Here is a 21,671-nt window from a genome sequence, read left to right on the forward strand (position 1 = left end):
TAAAAGACTCCTCTATCATTTCACAATACAGACTGAAATATTTGTTTAGAAAAATATATCTGGGATTTGCTTTTAAATAAGCCAGTGAGGGTGGAGAGAGCTGGGAGGTGATACTGGTGAAGCCGATTTGGCATGAGCTGGTGATTACTGAAACTCGCCAATGGGACATAGGGGCTCACTGTACTATAGTCTCTACTTTTACATTTGAAATTCCTCATGATAAAAAGTTTTTAGGGCTTCCCTGGTGGCGCAGTGGTTGAGAATCTGCCTGCCAATGCAGGGGACACGGGTTCGAGCCCTGGTCTGGGAAGATCCCACATGCCGCGGAGCAACTAGGCCCGTGAGCCACAGCTACTGAGCCTGCGCGTCTGGAGCCTGTGCTCCGCAACAAGAGAGGCCACGATAGTGAGAGACCCGCGCGCCGCGATAAAGAGTGGCCCCCGCTTGCCACAAATAGAGAAAGCCCTCGCACAGAAACGAAGACAACACAGCCAAAAATAAATAAATAAATAAATTAATTAATTAAGCAGCTACTTAAAAAAAAAAAATGAGCACATAGAAGGGTGTTCCTGGTGAGAAAAATTTGAACACCCATTAAAAAAAAAAAGTTTTTAAAACATATAAAGTAAATAAAGCAAAATAGTAATAATTGTAAAATCTAGGTGAGCGTATGTAATCTCCCAGAAGTGAGAAACTATTTTGTACTTACACATATATTTGCAAATTATAAATAATACATTGTTTTTTAAAGAGAAAAGAACCACAGATTCCCCACACCCTAACCCCCTTTGTCCTTTCTGAACCCAAATCTCTATGGGTAAGGTATAGACAGGTATATTTTTAAAGCATCAGGAGCTAGGAACCTCTACTAGCTCTACATTAATGTAATTTTAGTTACTTGTACTACTTGAAAGTAATAAATCTGCATTTATTGCAGATTTATATTACAAAACACTTTATATTTTTAATATTTTATTAATTTGGATAAACTTTACCCTACCCTCACCCATATGCAGTTAATACATTTTAAAGTATTTACTGTATATTATATAATTATTCTCCTGCGAGTGGATCACAATCTACTTAGAAAATAATGCCACCATCTTTTTTTTTTTTTAATATGGATCCCGTGTTTGATAGAGATTTTTTTATTTTATTTAATATATTTATTTATTTATTTATGGCTGTGTTGGGTCTTCGTTTCTGTGCGAGGGCTTTCTCTAGTTGTGGCAAGTGGGGGCCACTCTTCATCGCGGTGCGCGGGCCTCTCACTATCGCGGCCTCTCTTGTTGCGGAGCACAGGCTCCAGACGCGCAGGCTCAGTAATTGTGGCTTACGGGCCTAGTTGCTCCGCGGCATGTGGGATCCTCCCAGACCAGGGCTCGAACCCGTGTCCCCTGCATTGGCAGACAGATTCTCAACCACTGCGCCACCAGGGAAGCCCAATACCACCATCTTGATTCCTCAATCATTAAGTAAAATCTTAACGGAAATACACTGTGATTGACTTTGGAAAGGATATTTTCTGAATACATTAGTGGGATAATTTCATAGTGTATTTTCTTTTTTTTTTTTAATTAATTTATTTTTTGGCTGCGTTGGGTCTTCGTTGCTGTGCGCGGGCTTTCTCTAGTTGCAGTGAGTGGGGGCTACTCTTCCTTGAGGTACGTGGGCTTCTCACTGCAGTGGCTTCTCTTGTTTCAGAGCATGGGCTCTAGGCGCGTGGGCTTCAGTAGTTGTGGTACGTGGGCTCAGTAGTTGTGGCTCGTGGGCTCTAGAGAGCAGGCTCAGTAGTTGTGGTGCATGGGCTTAGTTGCTCCACAACATGTGGGATCTTCCCAGACCTGTGTCTTCCCAGCTCTAACCTGTGTCCCCTGCATTGGCAGGCGGATTCTTAACCTCTGCACCACCAGGGAAGCCCCAGTAGTGTATTTTTCTAAATATAAATATTTTCCTCTAACAGGGAGAGAAATAATAATTATCCATTTAATCTTAACATATTTGTATTAGTTTCTTGTTGCTGTTGTAACAAATTACTACAACTTAGTGGCTTAAACTAATACAAATTTATTATCTTGCCATTCTAGAGGCAGAAGTCCAAAATAGATCTTATAGAACTAAAATCAAGGTATCATCAATGATGTTTCCTTCTAAAAGCTCTCCTTGTACAGCTTTTAGAGCTGGCCCTCATTCCTTGTCTCATGGCTCATCACTCTGACCTCTGCATCTGCCGTCACATCCCCCTTTCTTTACTCTGACTCTCCTGCCTCTCTCTTATGAGGACCCCTGGAGATTATATTGGACCCATCAGAATAATCCAGGATCATCTCTCCATCTCAAGATTCTTAACTTAATCATATGTGCAAAGTCCCTTTTGCCATGTAAGGTAATATATTCACAGGTTCAAGGGATTAGGACATGAGCATCTTTGGGGGCCGTTATTCTGTCTACTGAAATACGCTATTATTTTGCCCCTCTGAACTTAATCAGTGTGGTAGACAGCCATTACTGCAATAATGTTGTATAGCAAACTATCCCAAACTCAATGGTTTATAGCAACAATCATGTGCTTTTCTCACTTGAGCGTCACAGATCAGCTGGTTTAGCTCTGCTTCAGGCTGAGAGCTGGGGGCTTGGCTCCAGGGTTCAGCTTGGGTTTGTGTCTGGTCCACATGTTTCAATCTGGAATCCAGGCTGAAGAGGCAGTGACTATCTGGGACGTGCTCTTTTCTACACAATCACAAAAATACAAGAGGCCAAGCCAAACCTCACATGCACATTTAAAGCCTCTGCTTGTATTATACCCACTCCAATTTCATTGACCAAAGCAAATTACGTGGCCAAACCCAAAATCAGTGAAGTAGGGACATATGGTTCATCCCCAGGGGGAGAGGGAAGAGAGTGAATATTTGCTGAACAGGAATTCAGTTTCCTGTTCATTAGGTGTGACACTATCAAGTTGAAACTTCTCAGTGATTATACGCCTTCGAAGTGTGTTGAGCTTTGACAGGTCACTGACATAAGTGCATAAACTTTCACTGTGACTTCTTTTGTCTCCAGAAATCTCACTTATCTAGGACATGGATGAAAACATGGAAGTAGGCAAGAAAGGCTACTGAGCACCAAAATAGATAAATGAAGGTACATAAACAACTCTATAAACTATTTACTCTTAATTTGCAGACAATTCTAACAATGTTGAATGCCTCATATCTAGGTCCACAATAAGATATCACCTCTCCCCCCACCCCCTCCCCCCCCAAAAAAACTAACAGAAACCAACAAGGAAAACATGAAATATGGAAACCAAATCTAAAAAGCAACACAAAAGAATGGAATTATTTGATGTAGGGGTAAATAAACAGCCTCACATATCTCAGTAAATCTTAAGCTTCTCATCCATCAGAGTTTAAAAATGATTGGGCTAGACAATAAGATACATGAGGGCAGGGATCTTACCCATTTTATTCATCACTGTGTTCCCATTATCTAGGATACTGCTTTGCACAGTAGGCATTCACTAAATAGCAGTGAAGGTAATGTCCATAATGATTTAAGAAATTCTCTTTATTGTGTTATATGTAAGATGGCAAACAAGGATTCTCTCTGTGCAAGTATCTCAACCAACATGACTAAGTTGAGAAGCTCGTGAAGGAGTCAGAGGAAAAGTTTATCAAAATGCTACAGAGGTGTTTCATGAAACCCAAAGGCAGAAGAGCAGATGGGAAGCCAGAGAACACTCTCTGTTCGTGTCATATCTCTGCTTCTCTATGCACATCTACTTCATAATCTGAATAGATCAGTTCCCGCTCTTCCCAGGCAACAGGGAGGGTGCAAGATAGACACCCCACATCTCCAAAAGTTTTATATTTCAGGACGAGACATATGCAGAGACTGGCTAACTCTTCCTGTGTTTCCCTTAAATTCCCATAAGAGATGATTTTCTCCAGCCCATTCCAAACATCCAACCAATAGGCAAGCAAAATAAAGGCCTATGGTTGGCAGACTGCTAGTATTCACATCCTTGTGTGATCCCCTACTCTTGAGTGTGGGCTGAACTTACTGACTCACTTCTAAAGGATAAAATAGAAAAAAGTGATGAGATATCACTTCCAAAATAAGATTATAAAGAGATTTTGGCTTTCATTTTAGGCATGTGTGATCACTTGCTCTGGGTCTGGCCTATACTCTGTCATGAGCCAGCCCTGTGCAAAGGCCCATGTGACAAGGGACCAAGATCTGCCAGAAACCACATGATTAAGCGTGGCAGTGGATCACCACTCCCATCGCAGTCACACCTTCAGGTGAGACCCTCTGACAGCTGGACTACACCTTCACGAGGGACCGTGAGCCACAGATACCCAACTAAGCCATACCTTGATTCCTAACTCACACAAACTGTGAGATAATAAATGTTTGTTGTTTTAAGCCTTGACATTTTGGAGTAATTTGTTATGCAGCCATAACTAATAATACTAATAGATAACTAGTAATTTCCAAAGAAGGGGATTGTTAGCAAGTTAAGCAGTCACTCTAAAATGTCTACTAAAATCTATAACACATTTTCAAAAATATTTCTAACCCAAATGATTAAAATAAACAAGTTTTCATACTAAAAAAGCTAGTCAACCATGTAGAAACCTTAGCTGCCCAGAATGATTTATCCCCTAAAGTTCTATACAACCACTGTTTTACTAAACAAATTCTGAAACACTCGTAAACATGTCAGTTTTGTCACTTGGTAGCTTCCCCCTTGATGAATTCTCCAGGCCTCTGGTGCCTCTTCCTTCACCTTCCTGCATTCTCTTTTCCATTCCTTGTGGAAGGAAAACATTTCAACACATAAAACAATGTGAGGACAATAAGTATATGGTACAGATCAAAGTGTAATGGAAGTTCAGAGAAGTCTACATGGAAATGGAGTGATCAGAGGGATATTTATCAGATGGTAAGACCTGAGTTGGGTATGAAGGGTAGGGAGAACTTAGAAAGAAGAAAATCAAGAGATAGAGGACTACAGGTGAAAGAACAGAGAGAGAGAAGAAATTTTTCAAATCTCACTTCAATTTTTACTTGCAGGAATCTATTATTTTAAGCATAAATAGTGTCTAATATAAGAAGAATGCAATTGTGTTCAGTAGCCATGACCCTTTAGGCCTGGGGAATGTTAAGAGGACAGACATGGACAACACAGGCACCAAGGAAGGGATGTCTCCTTTCAGGTTCCAAAATTAGCACTCCAAGCAAGTTTTATAAAAGGAGGAAAAAAACCCTTTGCTATTCCCATGGCTGACAACACCCTCCCAGTTTCAACCTCCTCCCACCCTCCCATCCCCCAGTACTATTACTCGGAGGAATCTGCTATTACTCTCTTCCCCACTCCTTTCAACCTATCTGGCTTCTGGCCTCCTATCTGTTTGTGGTATCTTGGGATTCCTGTAACACTCTTGTCAGGAACATCAACAGGGACCCTCCAGGGTGTGCCTTAGAACACTGCACAAAGGTACCTGGGGGACAGAATCTGAGGGGGCTCAAATCCAGCCCAGTATCTGGGATGGGCTGCATCCACCCTGAAGAAGGGATGTGTTTTGGTAATTCATTTGCCCAAAGGAGTAGCTTTTTTTGCAGTTTGCACAAAGGCACGCCTTACTAGCAGTGACCCTGACCACTGCAGGATCCAAGCTTTGCTAGATATTTTTAAGTTAGTGCTATCACTTGGATCATCCCTTTATTTCCAGCATCAATTGACCTGACAAATAATGAAATATCATGGATCCTACATATCAGCTAGGGTGAATCTGACCATAGTTTCCCCTAAGACAGTGAGACAAATTTCAGGCAGCTCTGTTTACTATATAAAGAAATGCAGTTTGCCAGAAGACTGTACGTAGAGGCGAAAAAAGACCTCTCAGACCCTCAACCGGAAATGACATCCTCATTTCTTATTGATGCCACCATCTCCAAAGCATACTTACCACGCCTTGGTCTATGAACTAAAGACTTAGTTGTCTCTGGATCTAATTGCTTCATTCAAGCTCCCCAGATACGGGCTGATCTGATACAAGACTGTCTTGTTGCAACTCATCAGCTAAGACCTCATCAACCACAAAAGAAGAATTACTAAAAGATTTGAAAGAAAGATTATTTCAAAGTTTGGAAAGAGGTAAATCATTTAATATCTCAGTGAGTGTAAATGGTCAGGTATTTTTGAAATCAGCATATAACATCATCATGATGATGATGATAAATCATTTTTTCTAAAAATGCCTTTTTGGCACAAACTGAGCGACCAATTCATGAGCAATTGGGCACCCAAATAATTGGAAATATTTCAGAAGAGCAAATGAAGCAAAAGAGATCATGGAAAGCTGGAAATATATGGATGCAATTTTGAGCCTAAATGAACATGCAGCACCATATACAAAATAATCAGTGAGATGTGAAAACAGATGTGGATCCCTTTGATCTGAATCAACAGGGTGTGAAGGGCTCTTATTATTAAAGGAAAACCTTGATGCTGCCTCACCCTTGTCCAGAGCCAGACATACAAGAGCCTAGCTTTGCAATGTGGAAGCCCACCGCTGAGCTTCATCCACACAGGAGGCTTGGGAGAGCAGCCAGTACTCCTTGGCTGACTAACTCAGAAGCCTTCCTCCCTGTCATTCTTCTCCTGAGAAATTTTCATCCCCATTAGCAATTTTAAAAACTCCTTGCCAATACAGGACCTCTAATTCAGAAAAGAGAGGTGGCCTGTATTTTCACACTTAGTCCAGGGAAACTGGTGTGCTATAGCATAAGGAATGACCACATAGCTATTCCTTCTAGAAAACTACCTGAGGGCAAGAAAGAGCAGTGTCCTTCCTATCCCAAAGAAAGAATCAACGACCATTTTTTTCAGAGTTCCAAGGAGCCCTAAAGACCTTCTCCAGAGATTTCCAAACTTTGTTCAACCAAGAGCTGGGATTTTGAGAGAAGCTACAGATAAAGAAAAGGGTGGACTAATGGTGAGATCATGGAAAGCATTTCCAATGATTTGCTTAAGGCTTCCTTCAAAGTTAGTTTCAAAGTCACCTTAAAATTAACAGGAGAAATTTGAGGAAAATCTGTACTGTGGGAGGATTATATCTTGAAATCTTAACTGTCTGTAGGTTCTGTTCTCCCCTGTTTTCTCGATGATACTCAAGGCTATGATTTTTCCTTCTGCTAGCTAAAACAGAAGGAGAAACAAAACTTGAAGAAGGTGCTAGCTTGAGAATGGCACTAAAAGAAGCCTACACATGAAACCTTTCCATCTAAAGGTAAGAGGGAAGAAGGGGTAGGAAGGGAGAGCAGTGGGTGGAGGATGAACTTAAATTAGAAAAGAGGGAGGACTCCCAGAAGTCCTCATAGTGGGAAAAATAAAAAGGGCATTCTTTCTAGAGGACAAGAAAGAAGATAGGAGGTGTTAACTGACCCTCCCAACAAAGATCCTCTTGCTAGGTGTCATTCAAGTCAATAGAACTAGACTAAGTTCAGCTCAGAATCCAAGGAAAACTTTCTTCTTTGATCAGAGAATGGAGGGGTGTGAACTTATGCTCTAGAGTCCACACTGCTCTCCCCGACAGGCTGTAGGCGGGGCTGCTTTATAGGGATCTCCCTGGCTGGGAGGAGAGAGGGCGGGGTTCTCAGGGGTCGGCGCAGCTGGGCTGCTCATGCTCCAGATTGCACTGCCGGGCACAGCGTCTCTGCACGTGGCCTGCCGCCGCCATCTTGGATTGAGTGTCCTGAGCAGAGCTCCTTCACATGCCGGAGTTGAGGTGTAGGTACTAGGAACTCTAGTCCCTAGTACCTGGGGCAAGGCCTCTGCACCCCACCCCCTATGATCAAGTGAAAGTAGACTAGACACAAAGGATCAAAAAAGGTAAGACTTTATTTTATTACCCAGATTCTATTTTTATTTGCTGGGAATGGTTAATGGGCTTTGCCAGTGACAGAAGGGTTGTCAAGGTGAGCTGAACCCAGTAATTGAGGATAATCACAAGAAAGTCCTGGGCATTTTTAATCCTCCAGAATTGAAGGTGGGAGACTTGGACCCCAAGGATGTGGTTGAGGATAAGAAGGGAAAACTTGTCCCTGACCCAGGTGGCAGCAGAGTAGAAGAGAATCATTTGGGAAGTTTCCTCTGAGCCAAAGTAGAGATGGACACGTTTCCCTGTTCCAGGTAAGCCCACAGTAAGAGAATGCCCTGAGAACCCTGTGCTATAAAAATGACTGCAGGAGCCTGGCGTCAAAGGGGGATGTTTAGAAAAGATACCCTTATCAAAGACCATCATTGTTTTATGCACTTTGATGTGATCCAAACACACATGTAGATAACTAACTGAGGAATTGAGGCTAACCCAATTCTTTTTACTTTCAATTCAAAGACAGCACAGAGATAAAGGAATTTGTCCTGTAATTGTTTTTTACTCCTTATATTTATAATGAAGTCCTGTGCTGATTTTCAAAGTGCTTAATGATATTGCTGTCATTCTGCCTGGTGAAGAAACTTCTAAGTAGATAATGTGACTTTTTTTTAACTGAAACTGCTATTGACTTGAGGACAGGGGGGAGACATGAACACATGTACAAATAGCATCAAATCTGTGACAAGCAATACTTTGAAATACATCAAGACCGTTACACAATCTGATTATAACGGTAAACTCTGTTCACCAAGAATACCTTGCCCCAAAGCATCTAGCTCTTGATCTTCTCACTGGGTTCAATAAGGTGGTAAAAATGGGTCAGATGATTTCAGTTAGCCACATTACAGCAGCTCTCAGTGGGATGTTAATTAGTGAGATGTCACCAACAGTTTCATGAAAATGCCCTGAACCTCCACTTAGAGCATCAATATAGCTTATAAAACCCTGAAAAGTCTGCAGATACTTATGTCCTGATATTTATGAGTTTGGGTCTGAAATATTAAGAGAAGAGAAATGGCCTGGACATCCAAACTGATGTGCTGTGCTAGATCTCCATCGCTCATCTGGGTTCTCCCCAGAGGAGAGACTCATTGGAAAAGATCTCACTCATTAACCACTAAGTTAGGTAGAAAACATTTTCATGTTTTCCCACAGTTTATGATTTAAAATGTGTTTTTTTAATGTTAAAACAGATGTAGATATATTATAGAATTTAAAAATTCACATGAATTTCTAACATAAAAAAGTAAGGAATTTTCCTATTTTCTGAGGAGATGTGGTTAGGACATGGCCCCAGACTTCTTGAGATATCAGCTCAATGTCCATACTCTAAGGGATACTTAATGGGAAAGGTTAAGAAGCACTGGTCTGGAGATTATATACAGAGAAGCCTAGTAGGTGTAAATCACTCAGCTTTCATGACTCATCATGCCAGAAAAGGCATTTGCCAAAAGTTCAAAGCCCTTTCCATAGATGTAGTTATCAAGGTGTCATCACATAATGTTTGAGAAAAGGCAGTAATGCAACCAAAACACATGTCCAGGCAGTACATCTTAACTTTCCTCAAATAATCCATGGACTCTATTAGGAAAGAAACACAGTCTGAAATCCACAACATCTAAATCTGCTAAAAATAAAACAATTGGCAAACAGAATAGTTTAATGAATGTTTTAAAAGTTGGCAATGTTAGGTTCAGCTCCAAATCTTTAATCATTTAATCATTAGACTTTCTTCATCTGTATTATTTCTCTTAATGTGTTATCTTCTCTTGGCCAAGTCAACCCAATAAAAAACACCGTGAAAATCTTTCATTACTTAGCACTGCCAGCCCCATCCTCAGCTTCTACTCGCAGCTTCAGAGTAAGTTCATCCAACCCTCTGCAATCTTAGGCCTTCAGATATCATACCTCCCTACCCTTCCTTCACTGGTGTTTACCTTACTGCACCAGCTATTTAGTCTGTAATCAACCCTATAACTCCATTGAAATTTAATAAAATAAAGCAGGGAAAATTATTTTTAAATGAAATGAAAACTTCAGTAATTTGATGTGCAGGAAATGAAGAACAAAGTGTCTCAACCCGAGTGCTTTTAAATAAGTCATAATTAATTACTCATGCATCTATGTTTGGATGCTCAATTTATGACTATGCAGAAAATGTAATTGCATACGGAAGTCTTCAGTCGTGCCTTCTCTCACTCTCATTTATGGCAACCATGTTTTTGTTGTTGTTCTTGTTAATGGTATGGACCACCTGTTGAAATTGTTCAAATGTTGTCGAGACACAAATAATCAGATCATCTCTCCTAAAATATAGTTGCTTCTGTTGAGGAAATTGCAGAAAGACCTAAAATTGTTCCCTAATTTATCCTACTATTTTCAAAAAAAAATTGTATGTAGTTCTATAATCTTTTGTCCTCTGCTAAAATACACTTGCTAAGAAATCATATTAGGCACATCCTGACAGCTTCGCTTCTCCTATGGATTTGCAATATAGACTTTTTATATTCTTGGAAGAGTCATAAAGCTCGAAGGAATCATGAATGACCATCACATTTATGTCATTCTAGACAGACTTCCTTTTAATGACCCTGAAGGGAATTTATAACCTTTTCTCCATCTTAAGATGCCTAATAAAGTGAATATCAAGGAAGCAAAGGAAATAAAACCAAATTTAAAACTTCCTCTGAATAAGTCATGGGAGTAATTGCATTTGTGAGTATTTTCTCACTAAAGGGAAAAAAAGAGAGATAGAGAGCAAGCCAACGGAAACTTTCAAAAGCTCTTATAATACTTAGCAGGATAACAACTACTTTATTGTATTTTTTTTTAATTTATTTATTTATGGCTGTGTTAGGTCTTCATTTCTGTGCGAGAGCTTTCTCTAGTTGTGGCAAGCGGGGGCCACTCTTCATCGCGGTGCGCGGGCCTCTCACTATCGAGGCCTCTCTTGTTGCGGAGCACAGGCTCCAGACGCGCAGGCTCAGTAATTGTGGCTCACGGGCCCAGCTGCTCCGTGGCATGTGGGATCTTCCCAGACCAGGGCTCGAACTCGTGTCCCCTGCATTGGCAGGCAGACTCTCAACCACTGCGCCACCAGGGAAGCCCTACTTTATTGTATTTTAAAGAAACTTCTAAGAAAGTTTTATTACCTACAGTTGCCTTTTTCTGTGTAAGCCAAATAAATTCCAAGGTCTTTGCGGCCCAGTCTCAGAGAGATATGGCCTATAAGAGACACCGTCCAGCCACCAAAAGTAAAAGCAATTCCGTTTCTTCTGCATGCTTCTGAAGAGCCCATGGCAGATATTAGCAGAGCTCATCTATATACAGTTTTCACCTTCCAGGCTCATGCAAGACTGCTTCCCAGCCTCCCTGCAGTCAGGCAGGCCATGGGGCCAGGGCCAGGCAATAGGCTTCAGGTAAAAGTGTCTTCCTGGCTAAAGTTTAGAAGGGTGATTGTGAGGTCTCCATGCCCTCTCCTCCCCTGCCATTCTTATGACAGCAGAGTCATCAGATCAAAGCAGCTGAGGCCACCAAGTCACCACATGGAGGACTCCTGCACACATGAGTCTGGTGGTATCTGCACCAGCCATTCAGTAAGAAATGAGCTTTTGTTGTGTGATGCCGAAGAGATTTAGTAGTTGTTTGTACCTTTTGCAACTACAACAGAGACTAGCCTATCTTATTATGTAGGCATTAAAGGGAATCCACTTATATCCTCTCTGCAGCACCTCTCTCTCCCAGCCTACCTTGGTCTAGAGCTTCTTACTCTCCCAACCTCCCCAGCAATCAGGACCCTGGATTGTTTTTCCTTCTTTTGTCCTCTCTGCTTTCTAATCCTGTCTGTCTCAATAGGATCTCCTGATTTTGCATCACAAAAGTCTGAGACCTGGGTCGACAAAAGTTAAACTCTATTTAGAGGGCTAAGACAGGAATAAACTGAGCCTTCAAGTAAAAAAAAAAAAAAAAAAATTCTTTGGGATGGGCAAAGCGGAGTAGGAGTGGGAACACTCACTTGTTGAAAAATGTTATCCCTATCCTATTTGTTTTTGGTCCAAAAACAAGTGTGTTAGTGACTTATTCTCACCTGCCTAACCTTTTGCAGTTACTGACATGTTTTATTTTTGAGCACTAATGTTATCATTATTTGACCTCCACTTTTCAGAGCCATTAGAGGCAATCACCACAGCCATTGTCTATGTAAATAGGCCCCTCTAGAGTTGTGCAGTGTACAACCTGCATGACTGTATGGGCACCACCTCCGTAGCACTGGAAATATAATATTAAGTCAGAAAAGAAGCACAACTCATGTAATAACAGTTAATATAAAAGACTATGTAAACTTTTAAGACTTTTATTCAATTTTTCAACAATGTTATTAATAAAATCTACAAATACTAGCATGTACTAATGCAAACATTGTACTAGTAGCTGGAGAGGTTACAAAAAGATGTAAGACATGGTCCTGACTGCCAAAAAGTTTGCTTCTACATGGGGAGATAGGACACATTTGCAAAATGATCAATATCAGTGGAGGATTATATTTAACAGACAAAATAAACGGAATTCATAATAATGTGTTATGACCAAGGTATGCTGAAGTGATCAAGGAAGACAATGGAAAAAGAGGGTGTCAAGCTGGAGTCCAGTAGATGTTGCAAATAAGAAAAGAAGGAAGAGATGTGTCTTTAAATTTCAGCATATGAGCTGCAGTGTTTGCTGACCGGACTATAAAAGGAGACTGTGTCATTGTGTGAGACTCAACTATTTCCAAGGCCACCCAGAACAAACTGGAAGGGATGTCGCTCATATTTCACAGGAATGCTTGGTAGCTACGATTTCACACAAGCCAGCTCACTCAGAAAAAGCATTTCTTCATCCCCCTTATCAAAATCATCTAATCAACACTCATCTAAGTGAAGGCGGCCCCTGCCCTCTAGGGGATTACAATCGCAAACCAGCAAACCTGGCTCCAACAAGCAGAAGGACATAATTAACATAGATAACGATGAGGAATGTATTTTCTGCAAGCCTCACTGCCATCAGAGAGAACAATTTGTAGTCATCACTGATCTGAGCTGAATTCAAATTAGTGACCCAAAGGCACCACTGTCTGGATGTTATTTTCAATCTCCTTAGCTATCCAATCTCCAGAAGTTTCATTTTTCATTCTTACTGTGCAGTCATCATCAACTACCAAAGGGAAAGACTGCAATCCAGACACACTAAAAATAGCATTCTTGCCTTCTGAAAGCCAGACTCAGATTTATGACAGTTTTAAAATTTGGTTCTTCATCTTAAAAGTTCAACATTCTACAAGAACGGTGCAGAGTAATACCTACCTGGCCTTTAGAGCATGAAACACCATAACTTGCTGCAGTGGGAGATCAGGCCTTTATGTAATCCATCTACATTAGGGAGAGATAGCATTTTCTTTTGCTTGACAGATTGACATGCCTTCATGTGTTTTCCACTTAATCAGCAGAATCATTAAGGCACTGAGGGTTTTGATGGTCTCAATAAAAAACATCTATTTCTGTAAAACCTATCACTATAAATAATTTAACAAACACTCCCCCCAAGAAAAAGACTATAAAAAGAGAAGAAGAATTATTCTTTCATACTTAAATCACAGAGTACACTGAAGTTGAGCCAAAGGGAATCCAGATTTAAAATGAGAGCAGGATGTTAATCAGCTATGCTCCAAAATAAAGTTTAAAAAAATTTTTTTCATAAATTTATTTATTTATTTTTGGCTGTGTTGGGTCTTCATTGCTGTGTGCGGGCTTTCTCTGGTTGTGGCAAACGGGGGCTACTCTTCGTTGCAGTCAGGAGGCTTCTCATTGCAGTGGCTTCTCTTGTTGTGGAGCACGGGCTCTAGGCGCGTGGGCTTCAGTAGTTGTGGCACATGGGCTCTATAATTATGGCGCACGGGCTTAGTTGATCCGCGGCATGTGGGATCTTCCTGGACCAGGGATCGAACCCGTGTCTCATGCATTGGCAGGCGGATTCTTAACCACTGCCCCACCAGCGAAGTCCCTAAAATAAAAATTTTTTTAAAGATAAATAAAATGAGAAAAGTACTAGAAAGAAAAAATAAAATAAAAAATAAATAAAATGAGAGCACAGTGATGTCCAACAATAAATGGTGAAGTTCAAATGAAAAGCAAATTACAGAAAAATATAATCTAATTTATGTTTTAAATATATATTTTATATTAACTTAAATATAAATAGTATATACTCAAATTTATACTTCCCTAAAGACGATCTGGGAGGATTATATCAATATAAACTGTTAACATTATTAATCAGAGGGGTGATTATGGTAGGGGGAACTTTCACATTCTTTGTGTTTAAATTTTTTACAATCATCTCTTCATATCAGGGGAAAAAAAGATGTTTCCATTTTTTAAATGTGCACACACATAGAGATTGTATACACATTTATAAATTTATACCATTGCAAATCAAGCTGGATATTATATATCTTTCTGACTATCTGGATATCAAGACCCAGTTGTCAGGAATGGGGTGGCATTAGCTCGGGAACCTAATCTCAATCGGAAGGAAGAGGCAATGACTGAGACTGGGGCTAAGAGGGAACTGATTAGGTTTTAGGATGTGTCCCGAGAAGGAACAGCACTCCACATTACAATGTCCAAGGGAGGATTAATACTCACAGAATCTGATCTGTGGATTGGAACACGGCAGGTAGGCATCTCAGGTCAATAGTGTCCACTGACTTCCAGGTGTACAACAGCATCTTGCTTTGGGAATGAGCAGGAGAGGTGTCCAGCTAGTTGAAGCAGGACCTCAGCCAACCAGAGAGAGAGGGCAGACAAGGCTTGGCAAGGCCAGCCCTGGACAAAAAGCTGAACTCAGGGCAGGGCTCTGGTTTCAACAGAGTTAGGGTGACCACCAGGAACTAGAATTCTAGCTAGACATAAGACAGATGGTAGGGGTAAGCAAAGAGGTTGCAGCTGGGTGAGCCACTCTATGCCCGGGTCTACAGGGTCATTTCAGACTCCACGTGCTGGTACTGGTGGAGAGAAGGTGACTTTTTAGCTCCAAGCTTGATTCTCTTGGTTCGGGGACTGGGCCACAGACTGAAAGGTTTAGGACCTAGATTAGGGCAACACTGGACAGGCAAGAATGACAGCAGTTTCGATTTGGTCTTTCTCACTAAAATTAAGAAAACTTTTCCTCTAATTCTCAGCAGTTACATATAGGCAAGAAGAAGTGTAGTCCCAAGAGAAGGTTTTTTGAAAATTTATAGAACCTTCTATAACCAAGGCCAGGACTTCCGGCTCAGTAGCTGTGAGCCTTTAAGGTTCTAAGTTAACTTACAAGAAGACAAAGAGAAGTCCATTTCACAGAATCTTAAATTTTATCCATGTCATGATGTCCATGTAGAAATCAAGGGAACTAGCATATGGCTTTTCCAGTCAACTTCACAAACGACACTCAGAATAAGGAGTCTATATGAAAGAGAGAAAAAAATCCTTCCTCATCTAGCAGCTGTGATCTTTCCCTTTCAGATACACTTGTTTGCCCAGGAAGCTGATCCCTTCCTACCTACTCTTTAACATCTTGAGATATTAAGCTGACTGTGTTGGCATTTCAATCCCCACCCTTCCCAGAATCAAGAGATCAAATTAATACAGATCCCATTTATAAACCAGGGAAAATGTAAAGGTAGAATAGTCTAAGACTATAAGCACTTCAGGGAATCATCATGTGCTTGTACTTCTGGGTAGGAAATACTGGAGGACAGAGGGAGAGCTGTAGCAGCTCTGTAGGTTCACTTATTCCTGGGACGCCTCTCCAGACCACTGCTGCTAAAGGGAGGGGTTCAAAATAGCCCCAAATTCCAACTGAGATGATCCTCAACATAGTCTTGTATTAAAATCCAAAGGCTCATAAAGTCAAGATATTAAATTTGTTTCAGTGATGCCATGATTTTCAAACCATGCTTCTTTGGGAGATAAGCATTCCACTGCTAAAAATAGAAAAGCGATGTTTTTCTACCCCCTCCCTGCCCCCAGTTATCAGGGGAAAAAATCCTAAGTGAATGGACAGAAGTTTCTCAGTTTTAAGATTTTTCTCTCATGTTTCCTAGATTTTTGGTTCCTGCTATCAGAGGCTAGACCCATAGCAGACCAATCCAGGGGAGCTGGAGCCACAGAAGAGGCGTGGTGCTTGCCAGAGACATCACCCAAGGTGGGGAGGGGCTGAGTGGGAGAATGGGGTAGGGGAGAGAGGAAGAGAAATGCTACCTTCTCCTTTCCTCTCTGCCTGCAATCTCCTGCCTTGGCCTCCCAATGGCCAAACCTAACAGGAACCTGGGAAACCATAGCCTGCAAGGATTCACCTCCTGAGTGAGCAGAGAAGAGCAATAAATGAATCTGCAGGCCAAGAGGGCAAGGACCAGCATGTGTCACATCTGATTTAGCAAGAATTCACAGATTAGTTACGTCACATTTAAAATAGTACTATTTCTGGGTAGTGCCCACCATGCTCTCATAACATCCAAGTATTCTTGTACCTGCATAGATCTGAGCATGACTGTTGGATTTGCTTAGCAGCCCAAGGCAGAGAGTGGTCTATAACAGTGTTTTTAGACTGTGTTCTGTAGACCCCGAAGTTTGATGGAGCTCTCCTGCAGCTACCACACAGGTAGAGTGGGCTGAGCACACCAGCTCCAACCTCCATACCTACTGAAGCAGTGTTGCTTTTTATCTGCTTCACATACAGGGTCTATGTAAGATCTTGCTTGAACAAAATGCCTCTCAGCATAAACAGATATGAATTCACTGACATATCAAGTTGCTAGTAAGAATTATCTCAATCACCACACTTCATTTTTTCTTTTAGTTTGTTATGATATATTTTTTAAAATTTATTTATTTATTTTTGGCTGTGTTGGGTCTCCGTTTCTGTGCGAGGGCTTTCTCTAGTTGTGGCAAGCGGGGGCCACTCTTCATTGCGGTGCACGGGCCTCTCACTGTCGCGGCCTCTCTTATTGCAGAGCACAGGCTCCAAACGCGCAGGCTCAGTAGTTGTGGCTCACGGGCCCAGTTGCTCCGCGGCATGTGGGATCTTCCCAGACCAGGGCTCGAACCCATGTCCCCTGCATTGGCAGGCAGATTCTCAACCACTGTGCCACCAGGGAAGCCCTTGTTATGATATTGAGTTATTAGTTCCCTACCTGTTTTATCCTGTACTACCACTATATGTAAATACAGGCCACCCCAGCTTCTAGTGTGTGTACATAGGTAGTTATGAACCAATCGTTTGGAATTTCAAATGCTTTTTCCCAAAATAGTATCATCCAGGTAGTTAGAACCTCAAACCCATACAGCCCCACTTAACCATAATGTACCTGAAATAGGATTCTATGCTAACAATAAATAAATTAGAACCTGAGCAACATCTATAATAAAATTCCAAAGGAAAGATGTATTCCAATTTCCCATATGGAATGCTGGAAATCCATCTCCTGAAGTAGGATCCAAGGATTCTCTTCCTCACACACTCTGCATTTTTCAAAGTAGCACAGATTTTGAAACTATCAAATGCTGACAAAGATGAAGCAAAATACTCACTCTCGTAGATTACTGGGGGGAATAAGTAGAAACAAATATCACTGCATTTGTCTGGCTCTTCAGAGAAGCAGATGCCAAGTTTGGACTAAACATACAAGAATTTTATTAGAGGAAATGTTGGTGTGAGAGAAAAGGGAGAGTGAGCCAAGGAAGGCTGGGAGCTGTCAGACCACAATGCCACCTGACCTAGAGTGAAGGGAGGGAAGGTTGGAGTGAGCATCCTAGAATGTGTGTGGCATGTGTGTGTGCGTGTGTATGTGTATCCTAATACATCCTACTGATTCTGTTTCTCTGGAGCACCTTAACTAACACAAGACCCATCAGTAAAATCACAGATGTAGATTTGTGAAGTATAAAGGGCTAATCATGTGTTCAGCCTGAAGCACTGACCATAACACCCTCTTAAAAGTGGACCCCAATGCAGAGTTCATTTACCAACTCCATCTAAAGTATCTTTTGAAATGAAATCTACAAACAATCCCCTGCCTCCAAAATAACAACAACCAGTGAGCAGGAAAGCAAAACATACCTCTGAAAATCCTTCTGCAAAACATGACCATGTTTTTTTTTTTCTATATAAAATATTACACTATTCAACTCCCGAAGCAACGGATTTTGAGGATAACGGAATCAAGTTCTTCTTTGCAGAACCTCAATTATTTTCAGGGTCATGAAAAGGTGCAGTTGCTTGGCCTTGTCTCTTCCCAGTGTGGGTATCTGAGTGCTCTAAGTTCCCATCCCCCAACCCCAGTATCGTGTGATGAGTTAATAAGGAGAAAATATTACTGCAGTCTCATCTTTCACATCCCTAATAAAGCCCATATTTTAAAGCAGTTATGGAACTTTGCACAGAATCCAGGTTTAAAGGCAAATTAAATACATAAAAAACTAAGCCCGACAGCTAAGTTTAGTTACCTGAGAAACAACTACTAAATTTATCTCTTCAGTCAAGAACATAAGATAAATACTTCAAAAAACTCACTCTGCTTTTGCTTTCAATTTTACTTTAGGCCTTATTAAATAGCACCGTTGGCAAAAAAATGTACATGTATAATTTAAAGCTATCCTGATCAGAATGAACTATAATAACTTGACTATGTAAAAAATTTGTCTTTTTGCTACTGTAATGAAACTTATCCTTCTGTGAGTTTGAAATATTGTGGGTTACTACTCAATATCCATTCTTCCTTTCTTCCATACTAACAGAACCTTCATCTTATTCTGGGTGGCAGCATACCTAGGCTCAAGCAATAAATCAAAATTGGTACACATATTCATGACAATCTTGTTCCCTTTTGACAGATATTAAATATCCCAATTTCCTATTGCAGCTAGAAATCATCATGGGACCCAGTTATGTCTAAAAGATGTAAGGGAAGGTCAATTAGGGCCTTCTAAGAAGGCTTTACTTTCCTGATAAAAAGGATATCCTTCCCTACTTTTCCTAATGCAGAAGTAATGTGTGGAGCTGTAGCAACAATTTCCAGATCATGAGGCAACAAGCAAGAGGATGAACAGCAGTCACACTGAAGATGGCAAAGGAGAAAGTTAGGTCAGTTCCTGAGATCAGAAGGGCAGGATTAAATTAGGAGTCTCAGAAATAGAAACGGACCCAGCAATCCCACTACTGGGCATATACCCTGAGAAAACCATAATTCAAAAAGAGTCATGTACCACAATGTTCATTGCAGCTCTATTTGCAATAGCCAGGACATGGAAGCAACCTAAGTGTTCATCATCAGATGAATGGATAAAGAAGATGTGCCACATATATACAATGGAATATTACTCAGCCATAAAAAGAAACGAAATGGAGGTATTTGTAGTGAGGTGGATGGAGTTAGAGTCTGTCATACAGAGTGAAGTAAGTCAGAAAGAGAAAAACAAATACCGTATGCTAACACATATATATGTAATCTAAGGAAAAAAAAAAAAAAAGTTCATGAAGAACCTAGTGGCAAGACGGGAATAAAGACACAGACCTACTAGAGAATGGACTTGAGGATATGGGGAGGGGGAGGGGTAAGATGTGACAGGGTGAGAGAGTGGCATGGACATATATACACTACCAAATGTAAAATAGATAGCTAGTGGGAAGCAGCCGCATAGCACAGGGAGATCAGCTCGTTGCTTTGTGACCACCTAGAGGGGTGGGATAGGGAGGGTGGGAGGGAGGGAGACGCAAGAGGGAAGAGATATGGGAACATATGTGTATGTATAACTGATTCACTTTGTTATAAAGCAGAAACTAACACACCATTGTAAAGCAATTATACTCCAATAAAGATGTTAAAAAAAAAAAAAAGAAATAGAAACGGCCTAGCAATGCTGTTTAGGCAGTAAAATAGAGAATCAATGAAAAATGAATAGTTGGAATCCCAAGATGCATTGAGAATCCAGGAAAGGCTAGCATTAATTTGGAGTAGAACCATACATATTTGGTAACTGTAAATTGGGATAACTTTTTTGGAGAGCAATATAGCAATATCTATCAGTGTTTTAAATGCACAGATCCTTGATTTTTTAAATTTCTAATTGTTTCATTCTTTTATATAATTTTTAAAGGTTACTTTTCATTTACAGTTATTACAAAATATTAGCTATATTCTATGTGTTGTACAATACATCCTTGAGCCCATCTTACACCCAATAGTTGATACCTCCGACTCCCCTACCCCAGCGGTCCCCAACCTTTTTGGCACCAGGGACTGGTTTCTTGGAAGACAATTTTTGCACAGACAGGGGTGGGGTGGGGTTGGGTGGGGTGGAGGGAGGCAGTAATGCGAGCGATGGGGAGCGATGCTGAGCAGCAGATGAAGTTTGCTTGCTCGCCCGCCGCTCACGTCCTGCTGTGCAGCCCGGTTCCTAACAGGCCGCGGGCCAGTACCAGTCCACAGCCCTGGAGTTAGGGACCCCCTGCCCTACCCCTATATTGCCCCCTGCCCTGCTCTCCCCTCTGGTAACCACTAATTTGTTCTCTATATCTGTGATTCTGCTTCTTTTCTGTTATATTCACTAATTTGTTGTATTTTTAGATAACACATATAAGTGATATCATACAGTATTTGTCTTTCTCTGTCTGACTTATTTCACTTAGCATAATATCCTCCAAGTCCACGCACATTGCTGAAAATGGCAAAATTTTATTCTTTTTTATGACTGACTAGTATTCCGTTGTGTGTGTTTGTGTGTGTGTGTGTGTACAACATCCTCTTTATCCATTCCTCCTCTGTGGATGGACACTTAGGTCGCTTCTATATCTTGGCAATTGTAAATAATGCTGCTATGAACATTGTGGTGCATGTATCTTTTCAAAATAGTGTTTTTGTTTTTTTGGATATATACCCAGAAGTGGAATTTCTGGGTCATATTGTCGTTCTATTTTTAGTTTTTTGAGAAACCTCCATACTGTTTTCCATAGTGGCTGTATCAATTTACATTCTCACCAACAGTGTACAAGGGTTCCCTTCTCTCCACATCCTCACCGACATTTGTTATTTGTGTCTTTTTGATGACAGCCATTCTGACAAGTGTGAGGTGATATCTCATTGTGGTTTTTTTTTTTTTAATTTTTTTTTTAATTTACTTATTTTTGGCTGTGTTGGGTCTTCGTTCCTGTGCGAGGGCTTCCTCTAGTTGTGGCGAGTGGGGGCCACTCTTCATCGCAGTGCGCGGGCCTCTCACTGTCGTGGCCTCTCCTGTTGCGGAGCACAAGCTCCAGACGCGCAGGCTCAGTAGTTGTGGCTCACGGGCCTAGTTGCTCCGCAGCATGTGGGATCTTCCTGGATCAGGGCTCGAACCCGTGTCCCCTGCCTTGGCAGGCGGATTCTCAACCACTGCACCACCAGGGAAGCCCTCATTGTGGTTTTGATTTGCATTTCCCTGATGATTAATGATGTTGAGCATCTTTTCACGTGCCTGTTGGCCATCTGCATTTCCTGTTTGGAAAAACGACTATTCAGTTCTTCTGCCCGTTTTTTTAAAAAATTATTTATTTAATTTATTTTTGGCTGTGTTGGGTCTTCGTTGCTGCGCACGGGCTTTTCCTAGTTGCGGCGAGCAGGGGCTACTCTTCGTTGCAGTACGCGGGCTTCTCATTGCAGCAGCTTCTCTTGCT

This window comes from Balaenoptera musculus, chromosome 3, assembly GCF_009873245.2.
Source record: "Balaenoptera musculus isolate JJ_BM4_2016_0621 chromosome 3, mBalMus1.pri.v3, whole genome shotgun sequence".
NCBI lineage: Eukaryota > Metazoa > Chordata > Mammalia > Artiodactyla > Balaenopteridae > Balaenoptera > Balaenoptera musculus.